Below are 27,306 nucleotides of genomic sequence, written 5' to 3' on the forward strand. Positions count from 1 at the left end.
TTCCTTTGTCTGCATGAAGATTTGTTTTTCTTTGTGTCTATTTTTCTCCCTTTGCTTTCTGCTCCCCCACATGTCCCCAAGTCCTTCAGGCCAATGAGGCTGTGGTGACACCTTCTGGGCAGTGCTGGGAGTGAATTACAGCCACAAGTTCCATGGTGGTGTTCTTATACAGAGATCTGGTGTATACTACTAAATTTAGTTTGCTTTGTCAAAAGAACCCATACAAGCCTTCTTCTTCTGCTCAGAGTTCCTAAAACTTGTTAAGTATTGATGTCATTTCTTACTAATGAGCAAGGACTTTTAGTTAGCTTAATAAAATGACAGTGGGCCTGCTGCTTAATTAGTGTAAGGATATGGTACTTGGTTGGGCTTGAAAATGAATGTTAACAGAGGAAGAATTAGTGATTGAATGTTAATAGAATATTAGCACTAGGCACTATTGTTTTTTCCATGTTCTGATACAACAGTATTAGATTACATTCTAGTGCTTCATAGCAGTGGGAACATGTCCTATAAGCAGTCTTGATAGAAACAATGTCATCTACCATGACCATTCACTGTTAGTGAAGCCTGAAGGCTTCTCCAGAGCCATTCTTGTCCACCCGTACCTCTCGTAAGTTTGCACAAACATGTGGAGTCTTCTGGGTAGCCTATGTTGGAACCTTGCTTTTTTCTGATCAGACGTCATTTCTTCCACTTCTAGTTCAAAGCTAATTTAACTCCTATATTAAAAGAGCTTAAACTATAGCTTTTCCATATATAGACAGCATGAATGCAGTAAGAATTTAGTGTTAGGAATTTATTTTTTACTGATTTTGTTCAGAAGCTGAAAGGCTGAAAGCTATAGTTTCTACGAAAGTCACTAGATAGTTCTAGCAAACCTTATGAAGTTTGTTATTAAATAATTTTAGAGATCTCAAGGATATTTCCTCTATCTTCAACAACTGAATAGCAAAGGTAGAAGTGTCTGTCAAAGCAGCTATGAAACTACCCACCTCTATAACAATACCTGTGGGACAATATCAAATGGGAGAGCACAAGACACTAAACTTAAGGGCAAGAACAACAGGTACAGTTAGATGTGCAGCCTTGAAAACGGCACCACATGCCTTATCTTAGCTCTGCACCATGCTTTGGTCAAATATTACATACACAATGTATAATATACACACTTACATTTGGTATAGAACCCAGTATTTCTACTGCTACATAATAAAATCAAGGCAAGGACACATTACCTTCTAATTTCAATTTGCAAACATTGTATATCTGGAAAATAGATTGGAACTATTAAAAATAAGGAAATGCTTTCATGAAGTTAAAATAAAGCTAGTTTAAAATACTAAGAGTGTGAATGAGTAGCAAAATAACATGTAGTAACTGTGGAAATGATGGTTTTATTTTGAAGTTGGGGGAGGGAAGAGAAACCTAGAAGGAAGCAAAAACACAATTTGGCCTAAAATTGAATTTCTCTGATAAGGCATTTCAGAAGCGGCTTGTCTTATTCACTCAGCAGCAAAATAATCATATGCGCTTTAATAATCTTTATTTTACAGGAGTGTGTTGCCAGGGCAACGGAATGTAAGCAGGGGACCAGCACCTTGCAGATCACAAAGGCATATCTGTGAAAAGAAATTTCACTGAGTTTCTTTTTTCCTTACCAGTGTAATAATGACTCTTATTTTTCCTGCACTATTTAATAATCACACGTAAATATTCTTTTCTGTTTCCCTCTTCTGTATCTGTTTAAACATGGACAATAACATGAATCTGGAACTGTCAAGCTCAGTGGGCTAAGAAAAAAACAGATGTTATATCTTTAGCATTTTTATATAATTACTTTTTATTGCTGTTTTATCCTGTCTTCATCCCTCCCAACCTATTGTTTCCTTCTTTCTGTAAACCAGTCTCATGATAGTAGTCTGCATAAAAGGGACTTGAGGAAGGAGTTGATATTTTTTAATATATGTTATTGATTATGAAATTACAGTTGTTCCAATTTCTTCTCCCTTTGCCCCCCTCCACCTGGTACCTCCCTTCTGGCCAGGAATCCCGCCCCCTACCTTCTTCGTTCATGTCCATGGCTTGTGCATGTGAGTTCTTTGGCCTCTCCATTTCCTATACAGCAGTCCCTCTCTACATCGCGGTTCACTTATCACGGCCTCACTGTATTGCAGGATTTTTAAAATATTATATTTAATTATTTATCGCAGATTTTTCGCTATATTGTGGGATTTTGCGATATTGTATACATATTTATATGCGTAGTATTTATGATTATAATGATTTTTACCTAAAAATTTTTTAAAAATATATAATAAATGATTCTAACATTAAAAGAAGGTTAAATCGAAATAAAATACTGCACACTGTTTACAGTATGTATTTTTTCTGCAGACGAACACATACATTACGCTGAAAACGAGAGGTACGCTCAAGCTCGTTTGCCTACGTGAGATTGTACGTGGCACATGATTGGCTGATTGATGGAAGGCGACCAACCAGAGCATTGTCTCATGTATCCTGGGCGCTGATTGGCTCAGTAACTGTAGCATCAGTCTGTCTGCTATCCCGCACTGTGCGCATACGTTCAGCATCTTGCCTTGTCCACTTCACTCCTACCTCCAATCGCTGTGCTTAGTTTTGCTCTGCGGTGTTGTGTTTTGTGAAATTTTCCTTAAAGACTGAATTTATTGCAAGCCTTATGATGCCACCCAAATGTTCTGCATCTTCTAAGGATTCTGGCAGTGAACCCAAGCGCCAGAGGAAGATGCTTACCATAAAAGAGAAGGTGGAACTTCTCGACATGTTGAAGGAAGGGAGAATCTATATGTCTGTTGGCCACCATTACGGGATCAATGAGTCTACAGTTCGCTATATAAACAAGGACAAGAAGAATACCAGGTCTACAGCATCAGTGACTTTCAACAAAACAGCAAAGAGGGTGGTTACTTCCCGCAATAAGATCATTGTGAAGATGGAGTCTGCATTAGCTGTGTGGGTAAACGATTGCAGAAAAAAAGAATATTTCACTGGATACAAACACCATCCGGACAAAGGCCAAGCAACTGTATGATCGTTTAGCAGCAAAAAGGGATGATCACGATGGTGATGAGAATGAAGAAGACAATGACGATGATGCTGAAGCAGGGCCTTTGAGTGCTTCTCCAACCAGACCAACCCCACTCAGTGCCAGCAAGGGCTGGTTTGACAAATTTCAGAAACGCTTTGGACTCAAGAGCGTTTCTCTGCATGGAGAGGCTGCCTCTGCAGTAAAGCCGGAGCCAAGGAGTACGTCAACAACACGTTCAAAGACATCATCGAGGAAGGAGGCTATAGGCCTGAACAAGTTTTCAACATGGATGAAACGGGCTTATTCTGGAAATGGATGCCATCTCACACTTTCATTATGAAGGAAGAAGCAAAAGCCCCTGGTTTCAAGGCCCGAAAAGATAGGGTAACTTTAATCATGTGTGGGAATGCTGCAGGCTTTATGATAAAGCCAGGGCTTATTTATAAGTCCAAGAACCCAAGGGCCCTAAAAACCAAAAATAAGAATGTGTTGCCTGTGTACTGGATGCACAACCCTAACTCTTGGATCATGAAACTCCTCATGACTGATTGGTTTCCTCAATGTTTTATCCTGTAGGTTATTTATCTGGCAGAGAAAGGCCTTGATTTCAAAGTGCTTCTGATAATGGGCAATGCTGGAGGCCATGCTGTCGACCTGACGTATGATGGCGTCCAGATAGACTTCTTGACACCAAACCCCACTTCACTCATTCAGCCAATGGACCAAGGTGTTTTTCACACTTTTAAGGCACTCTACACCCAAAATGCCCTGCAAAACTTCGTTGAAGCTATGGACTTGGATGAAGACTTCTTGCTAAAGGTATACTGGTGTGAGTACACAATTGCATCGTGTCTCCAAAATATTCAACAGGCCATAAAGGAAATGAAGAGTGAGACTTTGAATGCCAGCTGGAAAAATCTGTGGCCAGAAGTGGACCATGATTACAAGGGATTCTCTCCTGATGAAATCTATCACTCTGCGGTGGATAAGGCCGTGAAGCTGGCAAAAATACTGGGAGGAGAGTGCTTCAGTGACGTGACTACTGAAGACGAAAGTACCCTGATCAATGCGCACTCTCAATCGTTGATGGACAAAGACCTGGAGGAGCTGACTAAGTCAGCAAGTGAAGAAGAGGATGAGGAACAAGATGAACAACAGGTTGAAGAAGAGGAGGAAGTTGGCCTAACACTTGATTGTCTTGCAACCCTGGTCAGAATGGCCAAAGAACTTAAACGAGTGGCTGAAGAATGGGACCCCCACATGGTTCGTTCATTGCAGTTTGCAAATTCAATCGACAGTGCCATGTCAGTTTACAAAAACATTCTCAATCAGCAGAAGCAGCAGCGCCAGCAACTCCCCATAACTATGTTCATCACTCGGACGAAGAGGTCAGTTACGCCTACACCTTTAGTGCAAGTAGAAGTTACGAACGAGGTCAAAGATACTACTGTACCAGCTGAAGAAGCGTCTGATGAAGTGGTGCCTTTAGGGGAGCTGTAATGCTCTTCTTTGCTGTGCAGTACATTCATCTCATCTTCATCACCTTCATTGTCATCAGTACTGCACAGCTAATTCATCGTCTTCATCATTCAAGTTGTAGTATACTTCACTGGTGAGTACCCATATAAAATTTTACAGTACTGTATACATATGTTAAAGTTACGTAGGTTTAAGAGTGTAGAATATGTTTAAGAACATAAGTAGTGTTTATAAAGGTGTGGCAAAGGTTAATAAGGGAGGGGAAATGTTAGTAAGGGACTGGGAATGGTTTATAAGTGTGTGGGAAGGGTTTATAAAGCCTTAAAATATATATATACTACAATAAATGTAAGGTTCCTACTTAGTGGGTTTTCACCTATTGTGGGGGCGTCTAGAACATAATACCTGTGATGAGGGAATACTGTACTATTCTTGACATCCCCTTGTTTTATTTTGTACCTACCAATTATACTTCTTAATCCCTGCACCTTTTCCCCATTTTCCACCTTCCTTCTCTCAGCTGACAACCCTCCAAGTGATCTCTATATCTATGATTCTGTTCCTGTTCTGGTTGTTTGCTTAGTTTGTTTTTTTAGATTCAGTTGTTGATAGTTGTGAATTTGTTGCCCTTTTAATGTTCATAGTTTTTATCTTTTCCTTAAATAAGTCCCTTTAACATTTCATGTAATAATGGCTTGGTGATGATGAATTACTTTAGCTTTACCTTGTCTGGGAAGCACTTTATCTGCCCTTCCATTCTAAAGGATAGCTTCGTTGGATAATCTAACTTGTAGGTCTTTGCTTTTCATCACTTTGAATACTTCTTGCCAGTTCTTTGATGCCTGCAAAGTTTTTTTCGAGAAATCAGCTGACAGTCTTATGGGAACTCCTTTATTGGTAACTCTCTCCTTTTCTCATGATGCTTTTAAGATTCTTTCCTTACCTTTAACCTTTGGCATTTTAATTATGATGTGTCTTGGTGTGGTCCTCTTTAGGTCCACCTTGTTTGGGGCTCTCTGTGCTTCACCAAAGTAGGGAAGTTTTCTTTCATTATTTTTTCAAATAAATTTTCAATTTCTTGCTCTTCCTCTTTTTCTTCTGGCACCCCTATGATTCAGATGTTGGTAAGTTTAAAGTTGTTCCAGAGGTTCCTAAGCCTATCTTTGTTTATTTTTTTTTAATTCTTTTTTCTCCTCCTCTTCTGATTGAATGCTTCTTCCTTCCTTGTGTTCCAAATTGTTGGTTTGATTCTCAGCTTCATCCTCTCTACTGTAGACTTCCTATTGATTTTTCTTTATTTCACTTAGTGTAACCTTTATTTCTTTCCTTATGTTTTTGCTGTACTCAGTGAGTTCTTCAAACATCCTGATCACAGTGTTTTGAACTCTGCATTCGATAGCTTGGTTATCTCCATCTTGTTTATTTCTTTTTCTGGGATTTTGTTCTGTTCTTCCATTTGGGCCACATTTCTTTGCCTCCTCAATTTGACAGCCTCCTTGTATTTGTTTTGGTGTCTTAGGTATAGCTGCTTTGACTCCATGTAAAAGGCACCTGTAAATTGTATGGGATGGAGCTTTAGATAATCACCAGGGTGGGGCAACCCGCTTCACCACTTGGAAGCTCTATGCTGAGGGAGGATTTGGAGGGGGGAGAGTGCCACCGCCTGGCTTCTGGATGTTTGCATGGCACTTACCCCATTTCCAGTATGTGACTGGCACCCTTCCATTTGTTGCCCTGGTGGTGAATCTCAGAGTGGGTGGGTTTGGGTATGTTCTAAGTCCACATGGGCCCTTTAAACAAACTCTCCTGAAAATTCTGCAGTTTCTTCCATCATCCCAACCTCCACTGGTTTTTATAGCCAGAAGTTTGGGAATTTATCTTCCTGGTGCTGGAACCCTGGACTATGCGGTCTAGCCTGGGGCTGGGATAATTTGCTCCCAAGGTGTCCCTCCTGATTTTTATCCACTACATGTGAATGTGGAACTGCTTGTTTCATTTCGCCACCTCTTCATGCCATACCGTGTCTCTGTGCCTCTCTGCCCATCTCTGTGACTCTGTCACCCCTCCCCATCTGGATGAATTTGTGTCTTTAAATCCTTGGTTGTTGGACTTCTGTACAGCTCAGTTTTCTAATGGTTCTCATTGTTATTTGTTTTGAGAAATAGTTGTAATTCTCTCTGTGGTAATGCAGGGAGCCAAAGCGTGTCCAACTATGCCTCCATCTTGACTGGAAGTCCCTGGGATTTGGTATTTAATTAATAAATCAATCAAAATTTATTAGCTAAGGTTGCATGAAGATTCAAAAGAGGCAGAAATTGCAATCTCCTTGTAAGGGGGTAAATTGAATAGCAAATATAGTGACAAACATTTAGGCCAAAAGCTTCAAAAATAATCTTTTCTTCACAGTCATGCACACACACAGAAACATATATACAGACATATTTGTACTTAAGGGAGGAGTGAAGAACTAAAGGAAGCATGTTAGAGTCCTTCATTTTTCCATTGAGCACTGGAACCTCATTCTAGGAAATTGGCTGACTTGAAATTAGCAAAATGAAAGTTTTCAGTGCTTTTTTAAAAGAGACAGAAAACTAGCCTACTGATCATTTGATTGGATCAAATTTATGACAACTCTATGGCTTATAAATATTTGCCTGTCAGTTTCTATATCAAAGACCATAGACTATTAAAATGAATATAGAAACAACATAATATTAGACTGTGGGACTGGCAAAAAAATTAAAAAGAACCTTAATGAAATTAGATACGAAAATCTATAGTCAAATTATGATTAAATATTTGACTTCTGGTAAGAATTTTAAGTTAAGGTTACCTCTTAGTTTTAACATGGCCACTGTGTACCTAAGTTGTATAGCAATACAGTTTTTTTCTCTAGATCCATAGAACAATCAGTGACCGAAAACAGGCACTCAACAACCAGTTCAGTTTCTGAATGGATTTCATCCTAAATTATATTATTTCCAGATTTTAGTGAAATTTAATAAATGTAGTTTTAATTATTATTATTAATATTTACCTAGACATAATGGTTTCATTCTAGATAATGCTACACAAATACTTAAAATTCAAACTAATTAAAGCTTACCTTAAAAACAAATAAGGTAAAAGAGCAAGTAAGATAAAAAGGCCAAGCAAAGACTCATTAAAATGGCAAATTCCAGGGAAAATATTCCATAGTGGTATGGCTAGTATATCTCAGAATTTCAGGAAAATTGAAAAGGGTAATGTTGAAATAGTAAGATTTCTGATGCTCCAGAAGGAATTTTAAACCCAAATGCTACAGAAATCAAAGTCGATTCTCATCAAGCACCATTGAAAATTCTTGAGAAAATTTTAATCCTGAAGAGTTCACTCAAGATTTTCTCCATATTCTAAAACTGTTGATTTAAACTCAGCTTCTGATTAATCATTCTACACAGAATCAATTCACTGGGGCTTTTTTAGAGCCAGTATCTTCTTTGATATAAAATCTCCATCTGACCTATATAATATTAATTATTCCTTAAGCCCTTATAAGTTCCCTAAGACAATATAACTCCTTGGGCTCTTATTTATGCCCTAGATTAACTGTTCTGTGGAAATAATGTTAGCAGTTTCGGGCACAGACTAGCGTGTCTGTTTTCTTGACTCATAATTTATCCTTGGCACATAATTATCACCGGTAACTCTACATTTTTATTTGATACAAAGATAAGCATATGGTTGACAAATGAAAACATGGTAGTAAGTAAGTATTGTTAATTTGGTGATCTTACTTTAGCTATAAAATTGTTTAAATCATCTGTTAGTGTTTGCTATTGCTTCTTTGGTAAAAAAAAAAAAAAAAAAAAAAACAAGTCTTTCCCCTCACCTACATATGGTGCACTTTTGGAACCATGTGTAATAGGATCTCGAAACAGGACTGCCCCTGTTTGTTTTAGTTGGAACCCTAAGATAAAAGATTTCAAAGTAGGATATGAAAACACTCTCCAGTTTCTATGGTTAAAGGAGGGAGAAAACCAGTTATGTGATTCTTAAGTTTCTTAACCAAGTCAAGGATATAAATGAATTGAGAGGGTGGAAAGTAAGGGAAGGAAGATTTTTGGAAAGTAGAGGTGCTGAGCACCCCATCACACCTCCAGGGAGAAGGAGTTGGGGTGCATCTCTTTTTATCTGAATCCAAGAGAAAGTGCCTTCGACAAGATGACTTGGAAAGCTTAAAAACTGGCCCCTGCCATTTAAGAACTGCTGTCTGACCTTTGCCTGAAAAACCTAAAGCTTGAAACTGATTGGCCAGCAGCTTTGAAGGTGGAGTGATGAAGAGGTGGCTGTGTTGGACAACCTACATTCTCAGTTTTGTTGGAGCAAATGTATTTGCTTAAGTATATGTCTTGGATCAGAGGGAGGCCATCTGCACAACTGAGATTGATACAAGGTTGTCCTCCATAGACTGCCTGCAGGAGCCCAGTGATTGCAATCATGAAAAGAACTGCCCTCTACTCAGGAGCCGTAAGCAGAGAGCTTCACCCAAATCAAAGGCTCTGCAAATGAGAGGCAAACACCCTCTTTCCAACTGCAAGTAGCCAGCCTACAGCAGGACTAAAATGGGAAAGAAAAGTAACCATAACTTTGAAATTTCAATTTTGTATTACTAGACTAGACTAGATGTATTAATTATTGAGTATACTGAGTACCTATAAATGAACAGAAACATTATATATGTCCTACATCTCATGTATGGTCACGGGAAGCCCCATAGAATAAATTAAGTATACCAAAAGAACAATGAAGTTTCTTTATTATTACTCTTGTTCAACTTAATGATTGTGTGTGTGTGTATGTGTGTGTGTGTGTGTGTGTGTTAATATATACGGCAAAATGGTGATCTTCAAAGAATAGAAGAGTTGCATGATGCTGGGAAATAATATCAAATATTTCTTTTTATCCCTTGTTTATAATCTCTGTCTTTTTAGATAGTATTTCTACCCATTCTACTTGGCTCTATTCGTACTTCAGCAAGAAGGTACTAAAGCCAGGCAAAAAAGAATAGCAGGCAGAAGGATTTTTGACAGATTGTTTTATTCATGTGATTTTTTTTCTCTTCTTCAAAAGCCCTGTTTTTCACAGCATTTCTCAATTTAATATTTTGTCACTTCTTTCTGCCTTTGTCTAGAGCTAGAGCTCAAGTAGGGGTATTAAAATCAAGGGGGCTTGATTAACCTACAAACTGGATCACACATTACTAAACATCTGAAAGTTAACGGGACTGTTTTTAGAAGTATATAATCAAGTTCTTAGTACAGTATAATAGATTAAGTCATAAAAATAGATATTGTAAGTTCATGTAATGTTTTTTAAATGCTAATACTCTATATAATCTTTGATAAATTTTAAATACATACATCTCTAAAATGTTACCCAAATATATGTTATTATTACTTCCAGTTTGGTTTCCTGGGGATACTTTGGCCTCTTAAATTTTGCTGGGCTTGATTCGGCTATAGCTATACTTATCCCTTTATTTAATCTCTATAATCTTGGGACTTCTTAGAATGTAGTAGAGATCATGACAGGCAAGAATGGATAGAGTGTGAGTTACTGATAGACAAATATTAAGAAAAGTTATAATAAAGTGAGAACAACATAGAACTCTTTGGAGAGCTTATAGCAGAAAAACCAGAAGCCATTGCTGATGATGTGTGCATGAACAAAAAAGGGGATGCCATGGATATCTACCTTCATCAGTTAGGTCTCGTGAAGTCCTCTAGGGTGATCCCATAATGCCCTCCATAAAATATACTCTTCTCTCTTGACCTTAACAGGAATTACGTATTTTAATTCAGACAAAGAATCAAGACATTTCTAAAGTCAGCCTCCCCCTTTCCTTCCCTTCACTCTCTCATACACACACTTAAATGAAGAAATTCAATTTTTAAATGTAGCTGGTCTCAGTGCTCTTGTGCTGTTTAATAATTGTTATTAGTTGAATGAGATTTTGCTTATTATTTATAAAAATGATCTATATTGCAATCCCTGTAAATGATATTTGTTGTATACAAGTGTATTTATAAACAAATATTTGTATTTACTATAAAAACTAGTTGGTAAGCCTTGACTGAGTGGCACAGTTGGTTGGAGCATCAACCCATACCTCAAAAGGTTGTGGGTTCTATTCTTGGTCAAGGTATATACCCTAGGTTGCAGGTTCAATCCCTGGTCAGGGTGTATACGAGAGGCAACCAGTCGATGTTTCTCTCTCACATCAATATTTCTCTCTTTTCCTTCCTCTGTCTTTAAAATCAATAAACATATCCACAGGTGATGATTTTAAAAAAGGATATATATATATGTATATATATATATACATACATATATATATAATTAGTTGGTAAAGATATTACTAAAAGTTATTACTGAAACATATAATTTAGGAAATTGACTAAGACTTTATTAAAGATTTTTAGCTGTACTTATAATTTTATCACAGTGCAGCATACTGAAAAGGATATCTTATTAGCACAGATCTCTAACCTGCCACTTAATAGTTTTGAGATTTTGAGGCAGTCACTTACCTTTGAGTGTCTTCTGTGTCCCACCTATAATATGGAAATAGTACTTAGTACCCTGCTTAAATGATAGTTATTGAAAAGATCAAGATAAGGAAATACAGAAAGGTTAATATACTCTGTATAGCCATATAGATATAGATAGTCCTTTATTCGTCGTCGGCAGCCATCCGTCTCGAGAGACGATGGTGTAGCTTCTTAAGTGTCTATCTGCACCGCCGAGAATGGCTGTGCAGTCTGACTCGGGAGTGACACGGCATCTGTCTCCTCCCGTGTTGAATCGACATCTTGCGATGACGCTGGAGTGTCCTCTCCAGTGGAGCTGAAGCTACAGAGCCTGGGCAGGGTGATATGGAGGGTCTGCTCTTGCCCATGCAGCAGACCCATTATTTTTCATTATTATGAGTTTAAATGCACAAAAGTATCCAATAGTGCTGTCTCCTTTCTATTGCTAAGAAGTGTTTGTTGAATGAAGATATAAGTATATTTTCAGTCAACAACAGGATTTATTGAGTCCCACAATTAAAGGCAACTAATGAATTTGAAGGGAAAACAGGAATTTCAATAGTTTTTATTCATTCAGGAGAATGGAGTCAAAGTTTTTAGAACAGGGACATTGTAAGGAAGAAGTCTTATTTAGAAGACTGCTGAAAGAATTATAAAGAGGTTTCCTGAATATTCTTTTTAGACATCTTAGGCTACATTTTGGATTTTGGATAACAGATCTTACTATCTCAATAGTAGAATAAAGTAAAACCCTTAATTAAAAAAAAAAGAACACATGCTTTGCTTTTTTCTTATAGAATCCACACATGTCTATAGAAGTCTGTTAAAATAAAGAAAGTATAGCATCTCAGACTGGAAGTAAGAATAATGTAATTTGTCATAGATAAAATAAGCAGTCTTCAAAGCAAGTTTGGGGCTAGTACTAAGCTTGAAACTTAATTCATTTAATTCAACAATGGAAATAATTTTTAAAAATAGTGTAATATTAACCTTGAGAATCCCCCCATACCCTCTGAATCACAAGGGGCTGAATATATTGAATCCTTTTATGTTAGTAAACTGATGGGCAAGTTATCATTTTACTATAGTTTCAGCCCAGTGTAATGTGTTATATCCACAATAGAGCACAAACCAAAAATATTATCAGCCAAAAATAGGGTTTAATGACTTCTTGAGACAACAACAAGCATCATCCAGCTCCCAATTTTAAGAATGATAAACTAAGAACTCGCATTTTAGGCATGTGCCCTAACTAGGAATCGAACCCTCAACCTTTGGCTTTGTGGGACAATGACCAACCAATGAGCTCCACCAGTCAGACCTATAAACTAAGAACTTCTGATGTGAATTTAGAAAGCAAGACAAGTACCTTCTGACATCTTATGCTTAGTTCATAAGCAGATTTTCTATTAAAAGTTACATATTTTTATTCCTATTTATAATGCTTCTTCCCTCATTAGAGAATAGTATAGGCTTACAGGACACTTTTTTCCCCTTACAAATTAACTATCAGCATGTATGTTCAGGTCAATGAGAAAGACCTGATAAATAACCCTCTTCAGATTCTAAAAAATATTTCATCATTAATATTAACACTTTACAATGTCTTCTCTTTGAATGATTTCAAAAACATTTTCCAAAAGACAGGAGAAATACATTCCATGAACTCCAGGAATTTGCAACTTGGGAAATTATTCCTATGTTCCATTTAGATAAGAGAAACTCCCTTTGTTTAAATGTCTTCAGCTTGGATTAATGTTTCTCTAATTTTGATTTATTTTGTGGAAGGACACATCGTAGGCTTAAGAAAAGCAAAATTTTACTTTATTGTTAGTGTAAGTATATGAACCATTTACATATTTTATAGGTGGTTAACTGAGAAATAGTAAGATTATAATTTTAGATCTGGGTTGCAATTCAAATCTTTTGATTCTCTGCTTAGTAGACTACATACACTGGTAATAATTGTGGTTTTTTGTGACTTGTGTTTGAAATGGTTACTGACTTATGTAGGACCTCCTGTTTGAGGATGGATTTTGGCGTGATCTACTTCAATTTAATTCCTATTAGTAACTTCACTGAAGTGTTAAATGATAAATCCTTTAAAATATTTTTCTTGGGTAATCCTAACTTAACCATATTAAGAAAATAGATAAATAGCTCTCTAAGGAGGCAGAGTTGGGGATGGTGGGGGTTCATGCATGCTTGCCTTACTAGCCTTTAGTCCTAAAGAGCAGAGACTTGGGGCTTTCTTTTGTCTCTAGGCATGTTATTTAAAGCTGTACTTGAAATTTTCCTATTTAATGCAACGATTTGTGAGAATATTTTTTCTTTTCAGAGCATGTATATAAAATTCCAATATCACAACACTTAAAAGAAATGATCCAGTCTTACTCTAAAGCAGAGTGACAACACATCTTTATCCCACCACAGAGTATCACGATGAGCATGATTCACTACAATTGTGATAAATTGTGTCAGGAATAAAATAGCTTGTCTCTAAACGTTGAGACAGTGGGAATCGTCTGCAAATATTATAAGTGATCAGCTAATGAGTTCTCCATTGAAAGCAAAGATAACTATATACTTAGCTATTTACAGACTGCCAAACCTGGGGATGTTTTATAGATCATTATAGCTAAGAAGGAATATAAAGAAAGAACACACAATATAGCGCAAAGAAAATGGATTCCCATCTTTATAACCAAGTGTTTATTACTTACTGCCTTCTTTTCTTCTCCATTTCCCATCTCCCTGTACATCTTTCCATTTCAGGAGAAGTAGTTAAGACTTTTATGATTTTTTTCCTCTAATCAAGCTTCATTCTCTCTTGAGTAAACAATGAGGTGAAAACCTAGTAGTACTAATGTAGTCTCACATGTCGAGATTCTTTAGCTGTCATGCCTATTGAGAGTCTGCTTCTTTCTTTTTAAATCTTCTTTAGCTGGGGAAGAATTAACTTATAATCTACCTTAATTTTCATAAGCAAAGGTAAAAGTTTTTTTTTTAATAAGCTATCATATTTTCAACAGCTTAAATTAGATGATTTACTTTTCCCCATCATGATAACACAGATTTTCCTGTCTTTGAAATGGAAACTGTCCTAACCCCATAACCTCAACATCACTGTGAGTAGAACTCTTTCTAATTACATGACTGTATAGTGTGCCCATTAGCATTGCTAATCAGCTTTCTGCAGTGGATTTGCATCTTCAGTACTGATGTTCATAGAATGTCCATTGACATAATTGCACCTCTGTACCAGTGCTTAGATGCCAGTTTATTTAAAACCATAAGTCTGAAATCCATAGTGCATACCACAGTATATAGAAAAAAATTTTAATTATGTATAAATTTATGTCACTAACTTGAGTTTCCATACAGGTCATTGTGCCTAAAACCATGTTATAGTGGATCTTCAGCTAAAGAAATTTTTTAAAAAACTAGACCTCACTTATTTTTTCTGTGCATTTGTTTCTTCTCTGACTGAAAGGCAGCCATCTTTTTGGAGGGGATGTTTCTTAATCTAAATTAAAGAATAGTTGATGCTTTTTTTCAAAATCATTTCAAAAAGCCTGTGTGAGATCATTATGATTGTCACCAATGAATATTTATTAAATGTCCATTGAGTCTTGATATTATACTAAGTTTTACAGAGATTTCACAGAAAATAGACAATAGTATAAGAGGTCTGTCCAAGAAGTATCCAGTCATGTAATATGAAAAATAGAGGCACTTATTGAAGAAGATACAAGGTGCAAAAAACATTGTACATAAGACAATGACACCTCAATCCCCTTCAAAGTAGGCCACACAATACACATGCTCACTCAATGGCATCTACTGCCCCCACTAACTAGTACAGTGAAGTCGTCATTGTTCATGCATCCACATTCCACTCTATTCTCCTTGGCTGCCAGGTTACATCAATGTTGCACAAACTATTCTTGTTAAATTAACAATGACTGGACTTTTTCCAGACAGACCTTGTGTAACATTCAGAGGTGGGCTAGGGTGTAAAATGGAAAAGATTTATGTGAATATAACTTTATACATATATAAATATAAAGAAAATTACTATATAATTAGATTGTATGGGTATTTTTAGTATATATATGGTGTATCTCTAATGCATGTGAATGTGGCAAAAATATGATGAAAGAGTATACGTGGAGAAATCTCTCTACTTCTGAAAATGAAAACAAATTTTTATGTAAAATCTTTCTCGATTAATGAGTTATCAAGAATGAAGCAGAATTTAATAGCACCAAATGATTATGAATAGTTTTATGTGCAACCCACATTTGACAATACCATATTAAGTAGAAAATATAGTTGAGTATACTGTTGAAAGAAGAAGAGTATAGGATATTAAAAATTATAAAAATAATATTTTTATAAGTCTATCAGTAATAAAATGACATAGCAAGAGTTTCATGTTGGAAAGATTATTGGCAGATCCACATGAAAGAAGCTGAAGAGAGGATTACCATGACCACTATAGTAGTAAATGTGAGAAAATTATGTTAATCTAAATGAAATCCATAAAACGTAAATTCACAAATTTATAAATAGGGATTAGAGCAATAAAAGTTTTTCAAAAGAATTCATGAAGTAAATGAATGCTTATAAAAAATAATACTTCATTCATTTAGTCAGTGACTGAACACATTGATTATGTATTGCTCTCTGCCAAACACTGCTAGGGGTTATATGAAGAATAAAAAAATATTTATAGGAGAAATCCTAGACAGGCAACCTAGTATTAATTTGAAAACTCTGCCACTACTTAACATGCAGAAATGGTAGATAAAATGTTACAAATACCCTTTTGAATTTGTAACTGTGCTTGTGAGAAAGTCAGGAAAATGGAGAAGGTTTAAAAACTAGGGTTGTAAGAATGAGCAGTAACATGGGCTATCCTAGGAGTGAGGGTGAGGGGATGTCCCGGTCCAAGGATGTTGGTTAAATGGCCAGATGAGATTGGGAGACAACACTTGGGGCCTACAAGAAAAGGGAGTTAGAGCAGAATTAGTGTTAAGCAGGAACCCTATGAACTTAATCAAAGAACAGGATTTTGTTTTTTTAATCTGCTTTCCAGCATAGGCGGACAACAGGAAAAAATTTTTTTCTTGACCTGTTTTAAGTGGTTAAAAACCTCCTTGAAAGTTTCTGACCACTGGCATATCATCTCTTAGGCCTACGCTGAGAAATAAACATCAAAGTAGTAACTGAAATTGAATACTTCAAGATGCCTTACATGAAGCAAAAATAAAAGCCATTGTAGAAGGACACTACATTGTATTTCCTCAGAAAACGCACTACTTAACATGGGCTCATTTTGCAAAGATTATAAAAATATGCAAGAAAATGATCAATATGAACAAGGTTCAGTAGATTCAATACACACAAGTATTAACTTTAGATAGTTGAACAGAGAATACAAATAAAAGTATAAAATATTTTCAACAAAACTACAAAACATACAAGCAGAACATTTAAAAATGAAATAATTTAGCCTATGAAAAGAGAATTTATGACCAGAGGATAGATTCTAGGAAATTACCCTAAAGGCAATAAGAGTTACAGAGACAGAAACTATCGACTAAATTTTCAAAGACATGGCAAATAAAATGAGAAGATCCAACATACACATAAAAGGAGTTCCAGATGGAGACCTTGGAAGAATGGAGGAAAATACTTGATGAAGAAAGGATTAAGAGTTTTCCCAACAGTTTTGTAAGCACCTAAATTTTTTTAAGTATATTTTATTGATTATGTTGTTACAGTTGTCCCAATTTCTTTTCTCTTTGCTCCCCTCTTCCCAGTACCCCCGTGCCCTCCAGCAATCCCATCCCCCTTAGTTCATGTCCATGGGTCGCACATATAAGTTCTTTGGCTTCACCCTGTCCTATATTATTCTTAACTTCCCACTGTCTATTAAGCACCTAAATTTAACTTTAAATATCTGGAATGGCGTCTCTTTTCCTGACTGACACATAATCCCACCTAACCTATCATTTAAGAATGAGAGCATAGTAAAGGCATTTTCAAAACAAACAAGAAGTGAAAGAAGTCTACTTATTTATAGACTTGAGAGAATTACTAAAGAATACTTCAGTAATAGGAAAATGAGCCTAGAAGGAAGAAGGACCTTATGCTGAGTAAAAAAAGCCAATCTCAAAAGTTTATATAAGGTGTTATTCCATTTCTACATCTTCAAAATGACAAAATCATAGTAAAAGAGGGCATATTTATGGCACCCATAAATATGGCGGAGGGGCAGAGAGGACTTTGTGGGGGTGGAACATTCTGTATCTTGATTGCGGTGCTATAAGAAGGGACAAAGTGACTGGAATTAAGGTTAAGTTCCCTCTACTTCTTAAGTCTTGGCAACTACTAATCTGTTCTCTACGTCTTTAATTTTTATTTCAAGAATATCTAAATAGCATATGCTGTATATAATCTTTTGGGATGGGCTTCCCCCCCCCCCCCCACTCAGTGTAATTCTGCGGAGCTTTGTTCAGGTTTTTATTTCAATATTTTTTTCCATTTTATTGCTGAGTGCTATTCAATGGTTGAATGTACCACAATGTATGTAACTGTTTATTCTTTGAAGAACTTTTGGGTTGTTTGGTTTTGAACTATTTCTGAATAAAGCTGCTTGTATTGGTTTTCTCTGGCTGCCATAACAAATTACCACAAACTTGAGCTTAAGACAATAGAAATGTATTCTCTCAGTTCTCTGAGACCCAGTGTCTGAAATCTGGCCCGCTGAGGGCTATTACCTTTCCCAGTTTTACTGGCTTCCTCAGCTTGTAACCATATCACTCCAGTCTTTGCCTCTGTCTTCACATTGACTTCAATTTCTGTCAAATATCTTGTCTCCTTTAAAGACACTGCATTTGGACTTAGGCCACACCAGGACAACCCAGAATGATCTCTTCATGTCAAGATCCTTCATTACACCTGCAAAAACCCTTTTTTCAAATAAGGTGACATTCATTTGTCCCAGAAACTAGGACATGGACATACCTTTTGGGGAGCTATCATCAACTCACTACACTGCTCTAAACACTCATGTACTTGTTTGTCTAAAGCAAGTCTTCATTTCATTGTGATAAATTCCCTGAGAAAAAATGCTGTGTCGTGTAGTAATTGTATGGTATATTTTTGTTTTAGAAAATGCCAGACTATTTTCCACAGTTGTGCCATTGTATATTCCCAGCAATAATGTATGAGTGATCCAGTTTCTCTGCATCCCAAGCAGCATTTCATAATGTTATAATATTTTTTATTTTTGCCATTTGTAGTGGTCTTATTGTGGTTTTAATTTTAACTTGCATTTTCTTAATGGCTAATGATTCTGAATAACTTTTTCTGTGCTTATTTAGCATCTGTATATCTTCTTGGGGGAAATGTCTCGTCATGTCCGTTGCCCATGTTCTAATTAGACCATTTGCCTTTTTTACTGTTCAGTCTTAAGAGTTTTTTACGAACTCTAGATATGAGTCCTTTGTCAAATATTTTTCTCCCTCTCTATAGCTTGCCTTTTCTCCCCTTAACAAGATCTTTTGCAGGTGAAATATTTTACATTTTGATGAGATTTATATGAGCAATTTCTCTTTTCATGGTTCATGTTGTTGGTGTCAAGTTCAAAAACTCTTTCCCTAGCCCTAGATCTGGAATGACTTTTTCTAAAAAATGTTTGTAGTTTTACATTTTACATTTAAATCTGTAATATATTTTGAATTTTCATATAAGGTATGAGACTTTGCTTGAGGTTAGTTCTTCTGCCTATCGATGTCCAATTGCTCGAGCACCATTTGTTGGAAGGCTATTTTTCCTCCATTGAATTATTTTCAACTTTGTAAAAACTATCTGGGTATATTTGTGTGAATTTATCCACTTCTCTGTTTTCTATTTTGTTCCACTGATTTATATGTCTGTTCTTCCACAAATACTGCACAATCTTGATTGCTGTAACTACAAAATAAGTCTTGAAATCAGATAGACTACTTCCTCACATTGCTTTTTTTTCCAAAACTGTTTTAGCTCTTCTAGTTTTTTGCTTTTCCATGTGAATTTTATGACAATACTGTTTATATAAAAACTCTGTTTGGGCTATTATAGTTAACCCTATATGTTAATTTGGGAAAAATTGACATCTTTACTATGTTGAGTCTTCTAATCCATGAACATAGTATGTTTCTACATTTTTTATCTTCTTTGATTTCTTTTATCATCATTGTGTAGTTCTCAGTAATAAGCCTTATGTGTGTTATTTTAGATTTTCCCCTAAGCATTTAACTTTTTGAACTTATGTTAAATGGCATTTATATATATATATATATATATATATATATATATATATATATATATATATGTGTGTGTGTGTGTGTGTGTGTGTGTGTGTGTGTGTGTGTATATGTGTGTGTATATATATATATACATATATATATGTATACACATATATATGTAATTTTGTTGCTATGTGTTCATTACTTGTACATAGGAGATTCTTGTAGGTTTATCTTGTATCTCACTGAACTCACTTAATAATTTTAGGAGTTTTTTGTAGATAACTTGAGATTTTCTACATAGATAATTATGTCATGTGTAAATAAGGGCAGTTTTAATTCTTCCTTTCCAATATATATGCCATTTATTTCCTTTTCTTGAAATATTGCACTGGCTAGAACTTCCAGCACTATGTTAAATAAGAGCAATGTTTTGTTCCCACTCTCAGGAGGAAAACATTCAGTCTAGTCTAGCCGCTAAGTATAATATTAGCTGTAGAATTTTATAGATGCCCTTTCAAGTTCAGGAACTTCCCTCTCTATTCCTACTATTCTGAGCATTTTATCATGAATGGGTATCAAATGCTTTTTTTTTTTTTTCATCAGTTGATATGATCATGTAATTTAGCCTGTTGAATTTTGAAAATTCAAACAGCCTTGCACCCCTCTAACTTGGTCATGGTGTATAATTCTTTTTATATATTGATGAATTGTATTTGCTAATTTTTGTTCAGCATTTTCACATCTGTGTTAATAGAAATATTAACACTTGGTCATGGTGTATAATTCTTTTTATATATTGTTGAATTGGGTTTGCTAATTTTTGTTAAGCATTTTTATATCTATGTCCGTAAGAAACATCAGTTTATAGTTTCCTTCCTTCCTCTCTCCCTTTCTCCGTTCATTTTTTTCTTCCTTCTTTCCTTCCTCCCATCCATTCTTTCTTTCTGCTACTGTGTTTGTCTTGTTTTGGTATCTCAGTAAATCTTACTTCATAAGATGAGCTGAAAAATGTTCCCTCTTATATTTTCTGGAATAGATTGTGTAGAATTGGTGTTAATTCCTCCTTAAACATTTGGTACAGTTACTTCAAAGAGTAGTTTGGTAATACCTAGAAAAGTTGAAGATGCTCATGTGTACCTTCAAAAAGAAAGTTAGCATTGACATTAATTGCTTCATTCTTAATAATAATAATAAATTGGGAAAGACTAGTTGTCCATAAATAAGAAAATGGATGAATAAATTTGGAAATATTCATTCAGTGGTACACATATAGCAATTAAAATAAATGAACTAGAACTGCATATAACTTTGAGAATAAAATTCCAAAACATAACGTTGAGAATGAAATATTATTACTAAATATGTGCAGTATGATATCATTAATATAAACTCATAAAACATGCAAAGCATGCATGGGGGTGATGGATGTCAAATTCAGGGTGCAGTTTATATCTAGGGAGGCAAGAAAGAGAGGGAAATGAAATGTGGAAGGGTTCTGCATAAGGTAAACCATAACTATAATGTTCTGTTTCTTTCAAATAAATTAAACAAATATGGAAACATTAAATTTGGCAAAACTAGATAGTGGCTATACAGATGTCCAATGCCATTAGTCTTTTTACTTCTTTGTATGTTTGAAATATTTGATAGTTTTAAAAAAAGAAAATAAAAACAAAAAATATTTTGCTAATGGACCCAGGAATCACATACAGTTTAGTTAATCACTTTGTGCCTGTGTAGCTGGATAATAAATGTTTTTAATTAAATTTAGTGGGGTGATATTGGTTAAGAGGATCACATAAGTTTCATGTATACATTGCTATGATACATGAGCTATATATTGACCAAAGAAATGTTTAATTTAAAACTATATGTGAGTTACAGGGTGCCAGTTGAGCCTATAGGCTGAGCCTCACATGACTATTATTTCTACTCTTTTGCTGTTTATCTCTCTTTATTTTCCAGTGTCTTTCTCTTTCCTCTTCCCTAGAGGGAATGCTGTAGTCTAATGTTATCTCTTTTCATCTGTTGATGAGAAGCAGGAAACATTCCTTAATTTCAATTGATCCCTTTTCTAAGTCAAAGTGCATATACGAAAGACTTAAACCAAGCCTCTGTGCTGGTAAAAGTCCTCAAAGAGGTTTTTGCAAAAAAGATGAGAGGTTACATTTTCAGGGTTTTCCTGTAGTAGCCAATTCTCTTTTCTCTTTATCTCTAGCCTTCCTCACATCGAAAACTCTCTTTGTTGAAGTTCACTACCAAGACAGGTATGTGTATCAGATGTTTGTTATCTATTGAAAGAGATACTAATTTGATAGTCTATAAGCCATAAACATACACACAGAAATCCTACGTTAATGTCTATAGACTTTCAGTCAAGATGGAGGTGTAAGTAGACATGAGTTGCCTCCTCGTGCAACCATAGAAAGAATTACTACCAGATTTCAAAAACAGATAACAACCAGAATTGTCAAAAAAAATTGAGCTATATGAAAATCCAACAACCAAGGATTTAAAGAAGCCACATTTATCCAGATGGGTAGGAGGAGTGGAGTCACAGAGACAGGGCAGACAGGTGGCGTGGCTTGGGCAAGCGGAAGTGGCGATAGAATGGATGGTCCCACATTCACGTGTGGTGGATAAAAATTAGGAAGGATATCCTAGGAGTGAGCAATCCCAGCTCCAGGCCAGACTGCACAGTTCAGGATTCCAGCACCAAGAAGATAACCCCCCATTACCAACAAAGGGGGAAAAGTTGTGACAACTGTAACAGCATAATCTGACTGTAAAAATCAGTGGAGGTTGGAGCGGCAGAAGAAACTGCTGGATTTTGGCCGCTTAACAGGCCTGCATGGTCTTAGAATGTACGTAGACCTCGGGGCAGTAACTGGAAGGGTGCCAATAGCGTACAGGAAGTGAGGGAAGTGACTGTAAACAGGGTGAGCACCAGACAAATTGCCAGAAGCTAGGCAGCAGCATTATCCCCTCTCCAAGCTCCCCACCACCCACAGAGCCACAAAGCAGTGAAGCAGGTTGCCCCATCCTGGCAATTACCTAAGGCTCTGCTCCACACAATTTACAGATGCCTTTGCTACATAGGCCACGCTACTAAAACAGGGAGTAAAAGCATCTCTACCTAATACACAGAAACAAACACAGCGAGACTTTCCAAATCGAGGAGGCAAAGAAATATAGCCCAAATGAAAGAACAGAACAAAACCCAGAGGCAGATTAAGATTGGTTGAGGCCCCGGGTGCAGAAGGAAATATTGGGCCCCATAAAAAAAAGAGAGAGACAGATAAAATAAAAATACATGTTAACCATATTTTATGTACCGTAGTAATGAAACCAAACATGGTGTCATTAGAAAAAAGTGTAAAGTTGGGATTTTGTGGGGCCCTTCAGAAGTCCGGGCCCAGGGTGTGTGCCCAGTGCACCTGCCACTAAATCCACCTCTGACAAAACCCCATACAAAAGAATTAAATGAAACATATATAGCCAGCCTATCAGATGCAGAGTTCAAAACACTGGTGATAAGGAAGAAATGAAGGTTACACAAAGTGAAATAAAGAAAAATATAGAGGGAACCAACAGTGATAGGAAGGGAGCCAGGAATTAAATCAATGATTTGGAACAAAAGGAAGAAATAAACATTAAACCAGAACATAAAGAAGAAAAAAGAATGCAGAAAAACAAAAACAAAAATATGAGACAAGGCTTAGGAACCTCTGGAACAACTTTAAACTTACCAACATCTGAATCATAGGGGTATCAGAAGGAGAAGAGGAAGAGCAAGAAATTGAAAATTTATTTGAAAAAATAATGAAAGAAAACTTCCCTAATTGCAAAGGAAATAGACATGCAAGTCCAGGAAGCACAGAGAGCCCCAAACAAGTTGGACCCAAAGAGGACCACAACAAGACACATCATAATTAAAATGCAAAAGGTTAAAGTTAAAGAGAAACTCTTAAAAGCAGCAAGAGAAAAGCAGAAAGTTAGCTACAAAGGGGTTCCCTTGACTATCAGCTGATTTCTCAAACTTTGCAGACAAGAAGGTGCTGGCAATAAGTATTCAAAGTGATAAAAAGCAAGGACCTACGTACGACCAAGATTATTCTACTCAACACAACTATTATTTAGAATTGAAGGGCAGATAAAGTGCTTCCCAGACAAGGTAAAGCTAAAGTAATTCATCATCACCAAGCCATTATTACATGAAATGTTAAAGGGACTTATTTAAGAAAATGAAGACCAAAACTATGAACATTAAAATGACAGCAAACTCACAACTGTCAACAACTGAATCTAAAAAACAAAAATAAACTAAGCAAACAACCAAAACAGGAACAGAACCATAGATATGGAGATCATTTAGAGGGTTATCAGCTAGGAGGGGAAAGGGGAAGAATTGGGAAAAAGATGCAAGGATTAAGACGCATAATTGGTAGATACAAAGTAGACAGGGGCGTGTTAAGAATAGTATAGGAAAGGGAGAAGCCAAAGAATTAAACTCACAACCCATGGACATAAACTAAGAGGGGCCATTGCTGGAAGGAAAGAGGCTATGGGTGGAGGGGGAGTAAGGGGAAAAAATTGTGACAACTGTAACAGCACAATCAATAAAGTATTCTTTTAAATTTTCTATAAGAAAGAATTGGGCTCATTCAATGCACTATATTACAATGAATCTGATTCTATGAAGATTCTACCTGATTCATCTTAAAAATGAAGGACTTCGTTAATATATGTCATGGGTTTCGAAGCCAATACAATAAGATAATAGTGCAAATTTTCAATAAGCAATCATATTCAGTTAAGCCCTATGGATTCTGTTATCATCAATAGACAAATCTGTAGCATTTATGTTAGGAGGTGATAACTACTATAGAGAGAAAAAAATCAAGGCAAAGGAGACAGAGCGTGCCACGAGCTGGGATTAATTGCTCTTGTATACTGGGTGATCAGGAATGATATCCGAAATAAGAGGAAGGCTTGTGGCTCTTGGGGAAGAATATTTTGGCTAGAGGGAGCAGCGGTTATAGGACATTGAAAGTAAGTGTACTTGACACATTCAAGGAATAACAAGGAGACCGATGAAGGCTAGAGTAGAGTGAAGGAAATGAAGAATTGTAGGAAATAAGGTCAGAGGGGTGGGAATGGGAGCTGTCAGATCAAATATGGTCTAGTAAGTCAAGGTAAGGACTTTGGCTTTGACTTTGAATGAGACAGGAAGCCACTGAAGGATTCTGATCAAAGGAGGGACCTGATATAACTTATGTTTTAAAAAATCACTTTGGCTGTGAAGAAGAGAAAATGCTTATTAGTGATTCTTCTTTTATAATTTGGGGAATTTTAATGAAATAATAATGATAGTTAATATTTATGTGCTAATAAATATTAACTATACTATATTTTTCAAATGTTCATTTATTTAATCCTTACCACAACACTGTGATATAGGATCATAATTATCTCACATTTTACTAATGAGGGAAGGGAAACACAAAAAGGGTCAGTAAATTGCCCAAGGCCATACAGCCACTAAGTGACAGAGCTTGTATTCCAACCCAGGCAGTATGACTTCATTACTTCTGCTCTTAATTAGCAAAAATGCCATATCATCTCTTGTACTGCAGGGTGGTATTATGAGGAATGTGTGGGTGTGTATTTCTTAAAAGTGTTTAAAGCCACCAAGGTATATAAAACCAATGAAGTAATGAGAAGGATAGGATTGCAATAGAAATAAATTCTGTAAGTAGTTTTCGGGGTTAGAAGATAGAACTTGCGGTAGATCATTGACGTGAGGGGAAAAATGGCTTATCACAGATATGTTAGTACATGAAGGGAATTTTATATTGAAGGAAGAAATTTTCTGTAAATATTTTATTAAAAGGCTAACTTAAAGGATATGAAAGAATTAAGATCTAAGTGGCAATATTTGGGCTGGGTGAAAAATTGATTATTGCTAGATAAAATTAAATTTGAATAAGATCACCAAGTATCATAAGAAACTAAAAAGCTTTTTGTCATCCCATAGATGACTGACCCTCTGACATGCCATGATATGTCCTGAAAGTACCTACTTCAGTAATTCTTTACCTGTTTGCTTGAGTGAAATGGGTTTCGAGATCAGTTCCATTTGAAAGGAAATGCTGGTATAAGACACCTTTTTCCTGTTAGGTATTTAAACGAGTCATCCAACTTGAGACTATTGTGTCACATTTTCCACCTTTCATTCTCCTCAAGAGGCAGGAGTCAGGAGAAACTCAAGTGATGAACATTGGTGGCAGGGTGTGTGGTTAGAAGAATCAATAAACCACAGGATGCTTCAGATTCTGAAACAGTTTTTTAAAAAATGTGAAACCACTCTGTGGAGTCTACAGAAAGAGTGATTGTCTAAAGCTGGTACTCAGAGTTCAAGGACCCAGCACGTAATTAAAGCTTCCTTATCCTATTATAACTCCTTTTATATAGCCATCCTGAGAAAACTCATAACCTTGACTGTATCTGAATGTTTCACAAAAGTAATGTTTTACAAAATAAGAATGCAGCTTAATAAAGAAATAAACAGTGTAATATTTGAGTTGTAATTGCCAGAGTGTTAAACAATCTTGCATACAGATTAAAGAAAGCCTCCAGGCTCATATTTTAAAACCTTAAACTAGTTCATTCTAGTCTCTCCAGTCTTGTGATGACATAAAGCAGCACAACCGCCAGTGAACTGTTTAAGATTTGTATTTGATTTTTTATTTAATTTCCCTCTTGCCCCTAGCCTGATTTTTACATTCATTTTAATTTCGTCCATATTTAATTGCATAACTCAGACTGATAAACTTTTATTCCCAGTTCTTTAGTTGATCCTTTAGTTGAACAGTACTATGAATCTAGATTAGCCAAACAAAAGAAAACTAGGAAAACCCTAACACTACTACCAGTTTTAACATGTCTCTGTCTTCATTTCTTCAATCCCAGCCTTTATCCACTTAAGTCAAGTGGTGTTAGCTTAGAGACTTCACAATAGAAGTTTTTAGAAATATATTTTTTAATTTTTATTGAATTTATTGGGGTGACATTGGTTAATAAAATTACATAGGTTCCAAATGTCCCATTCTATAATGCGTCATCTGTACATTGTGTTGTTTCCCACGTATATGAAGGGTATTTTTCTTTTCCTAATTACTTCACTTTCTCTCCAGTCCCTTCTGGCACCTCCCCTCTGACAGCTGTCAGTCTGTTCTCTGTGTCTACAAGCCTGTTTCTATTTTGTTTGTTAATTTATTTTGTTCATTAGCTTCCACATATGAGTGAAATAGTATGGTACCTGTCTTTCTCTGACTGGCTTATTTCACTTAATATAATGCTCTCTGGGTCCATCCATGTTGTCACAACAGGTAAAGAGTTCCATCTTTTTTACGGCCACGTAGTATTCGATTGTGTAAATGTACTAAATCTTTTTTTATCCACTCATCTACTAATGGGCTCTTGAGCTGCTTCTAAATCTTGGCTATAGTAAATAATGCTGAAGTGAATGTAGGGGTGAATATATTCTTTCCAATTAGTGTTTTGGGTTTCTTCAGATATATTCCCAGAAGTGGAATCATTGGGATATAAGGGAGTTACATTTTTAAATTTTTTGAGGTAGCTTAATACTGTGTTCCACACTGGCGGCACCAATCTGCATTTCCACTGATGATACATGAGAGTTCCCTTTTCTCCACATCCCCACCAACACTCGTTGTTTGTTGATTTATTGATAATATTTATTCTGAAGGTGTAAGGTGATATCTCATTGTGGTTTTAATTTGCATTTCTCTGATCTTTAGTGACACTGAGCATATTTTTATATGTCTATTGGCCATCCATATGTCTGTCCTCTTTG

This window comes from Furipterus horrens, unplaced genomic scaffold, assembly GCF_987537825.1.
Source record: "Furipterus horrens unplaced genomic scaffold, mFurHor1.1.pri manual_scaffold_13, whole genome shotgun sequence".
Taxonomy (NCBI): Eukaryota; Metazoa; Chordata; class Mammalia; order Chiroptera; family Furipteridae; genus Furipterus; species Furipterus horrens.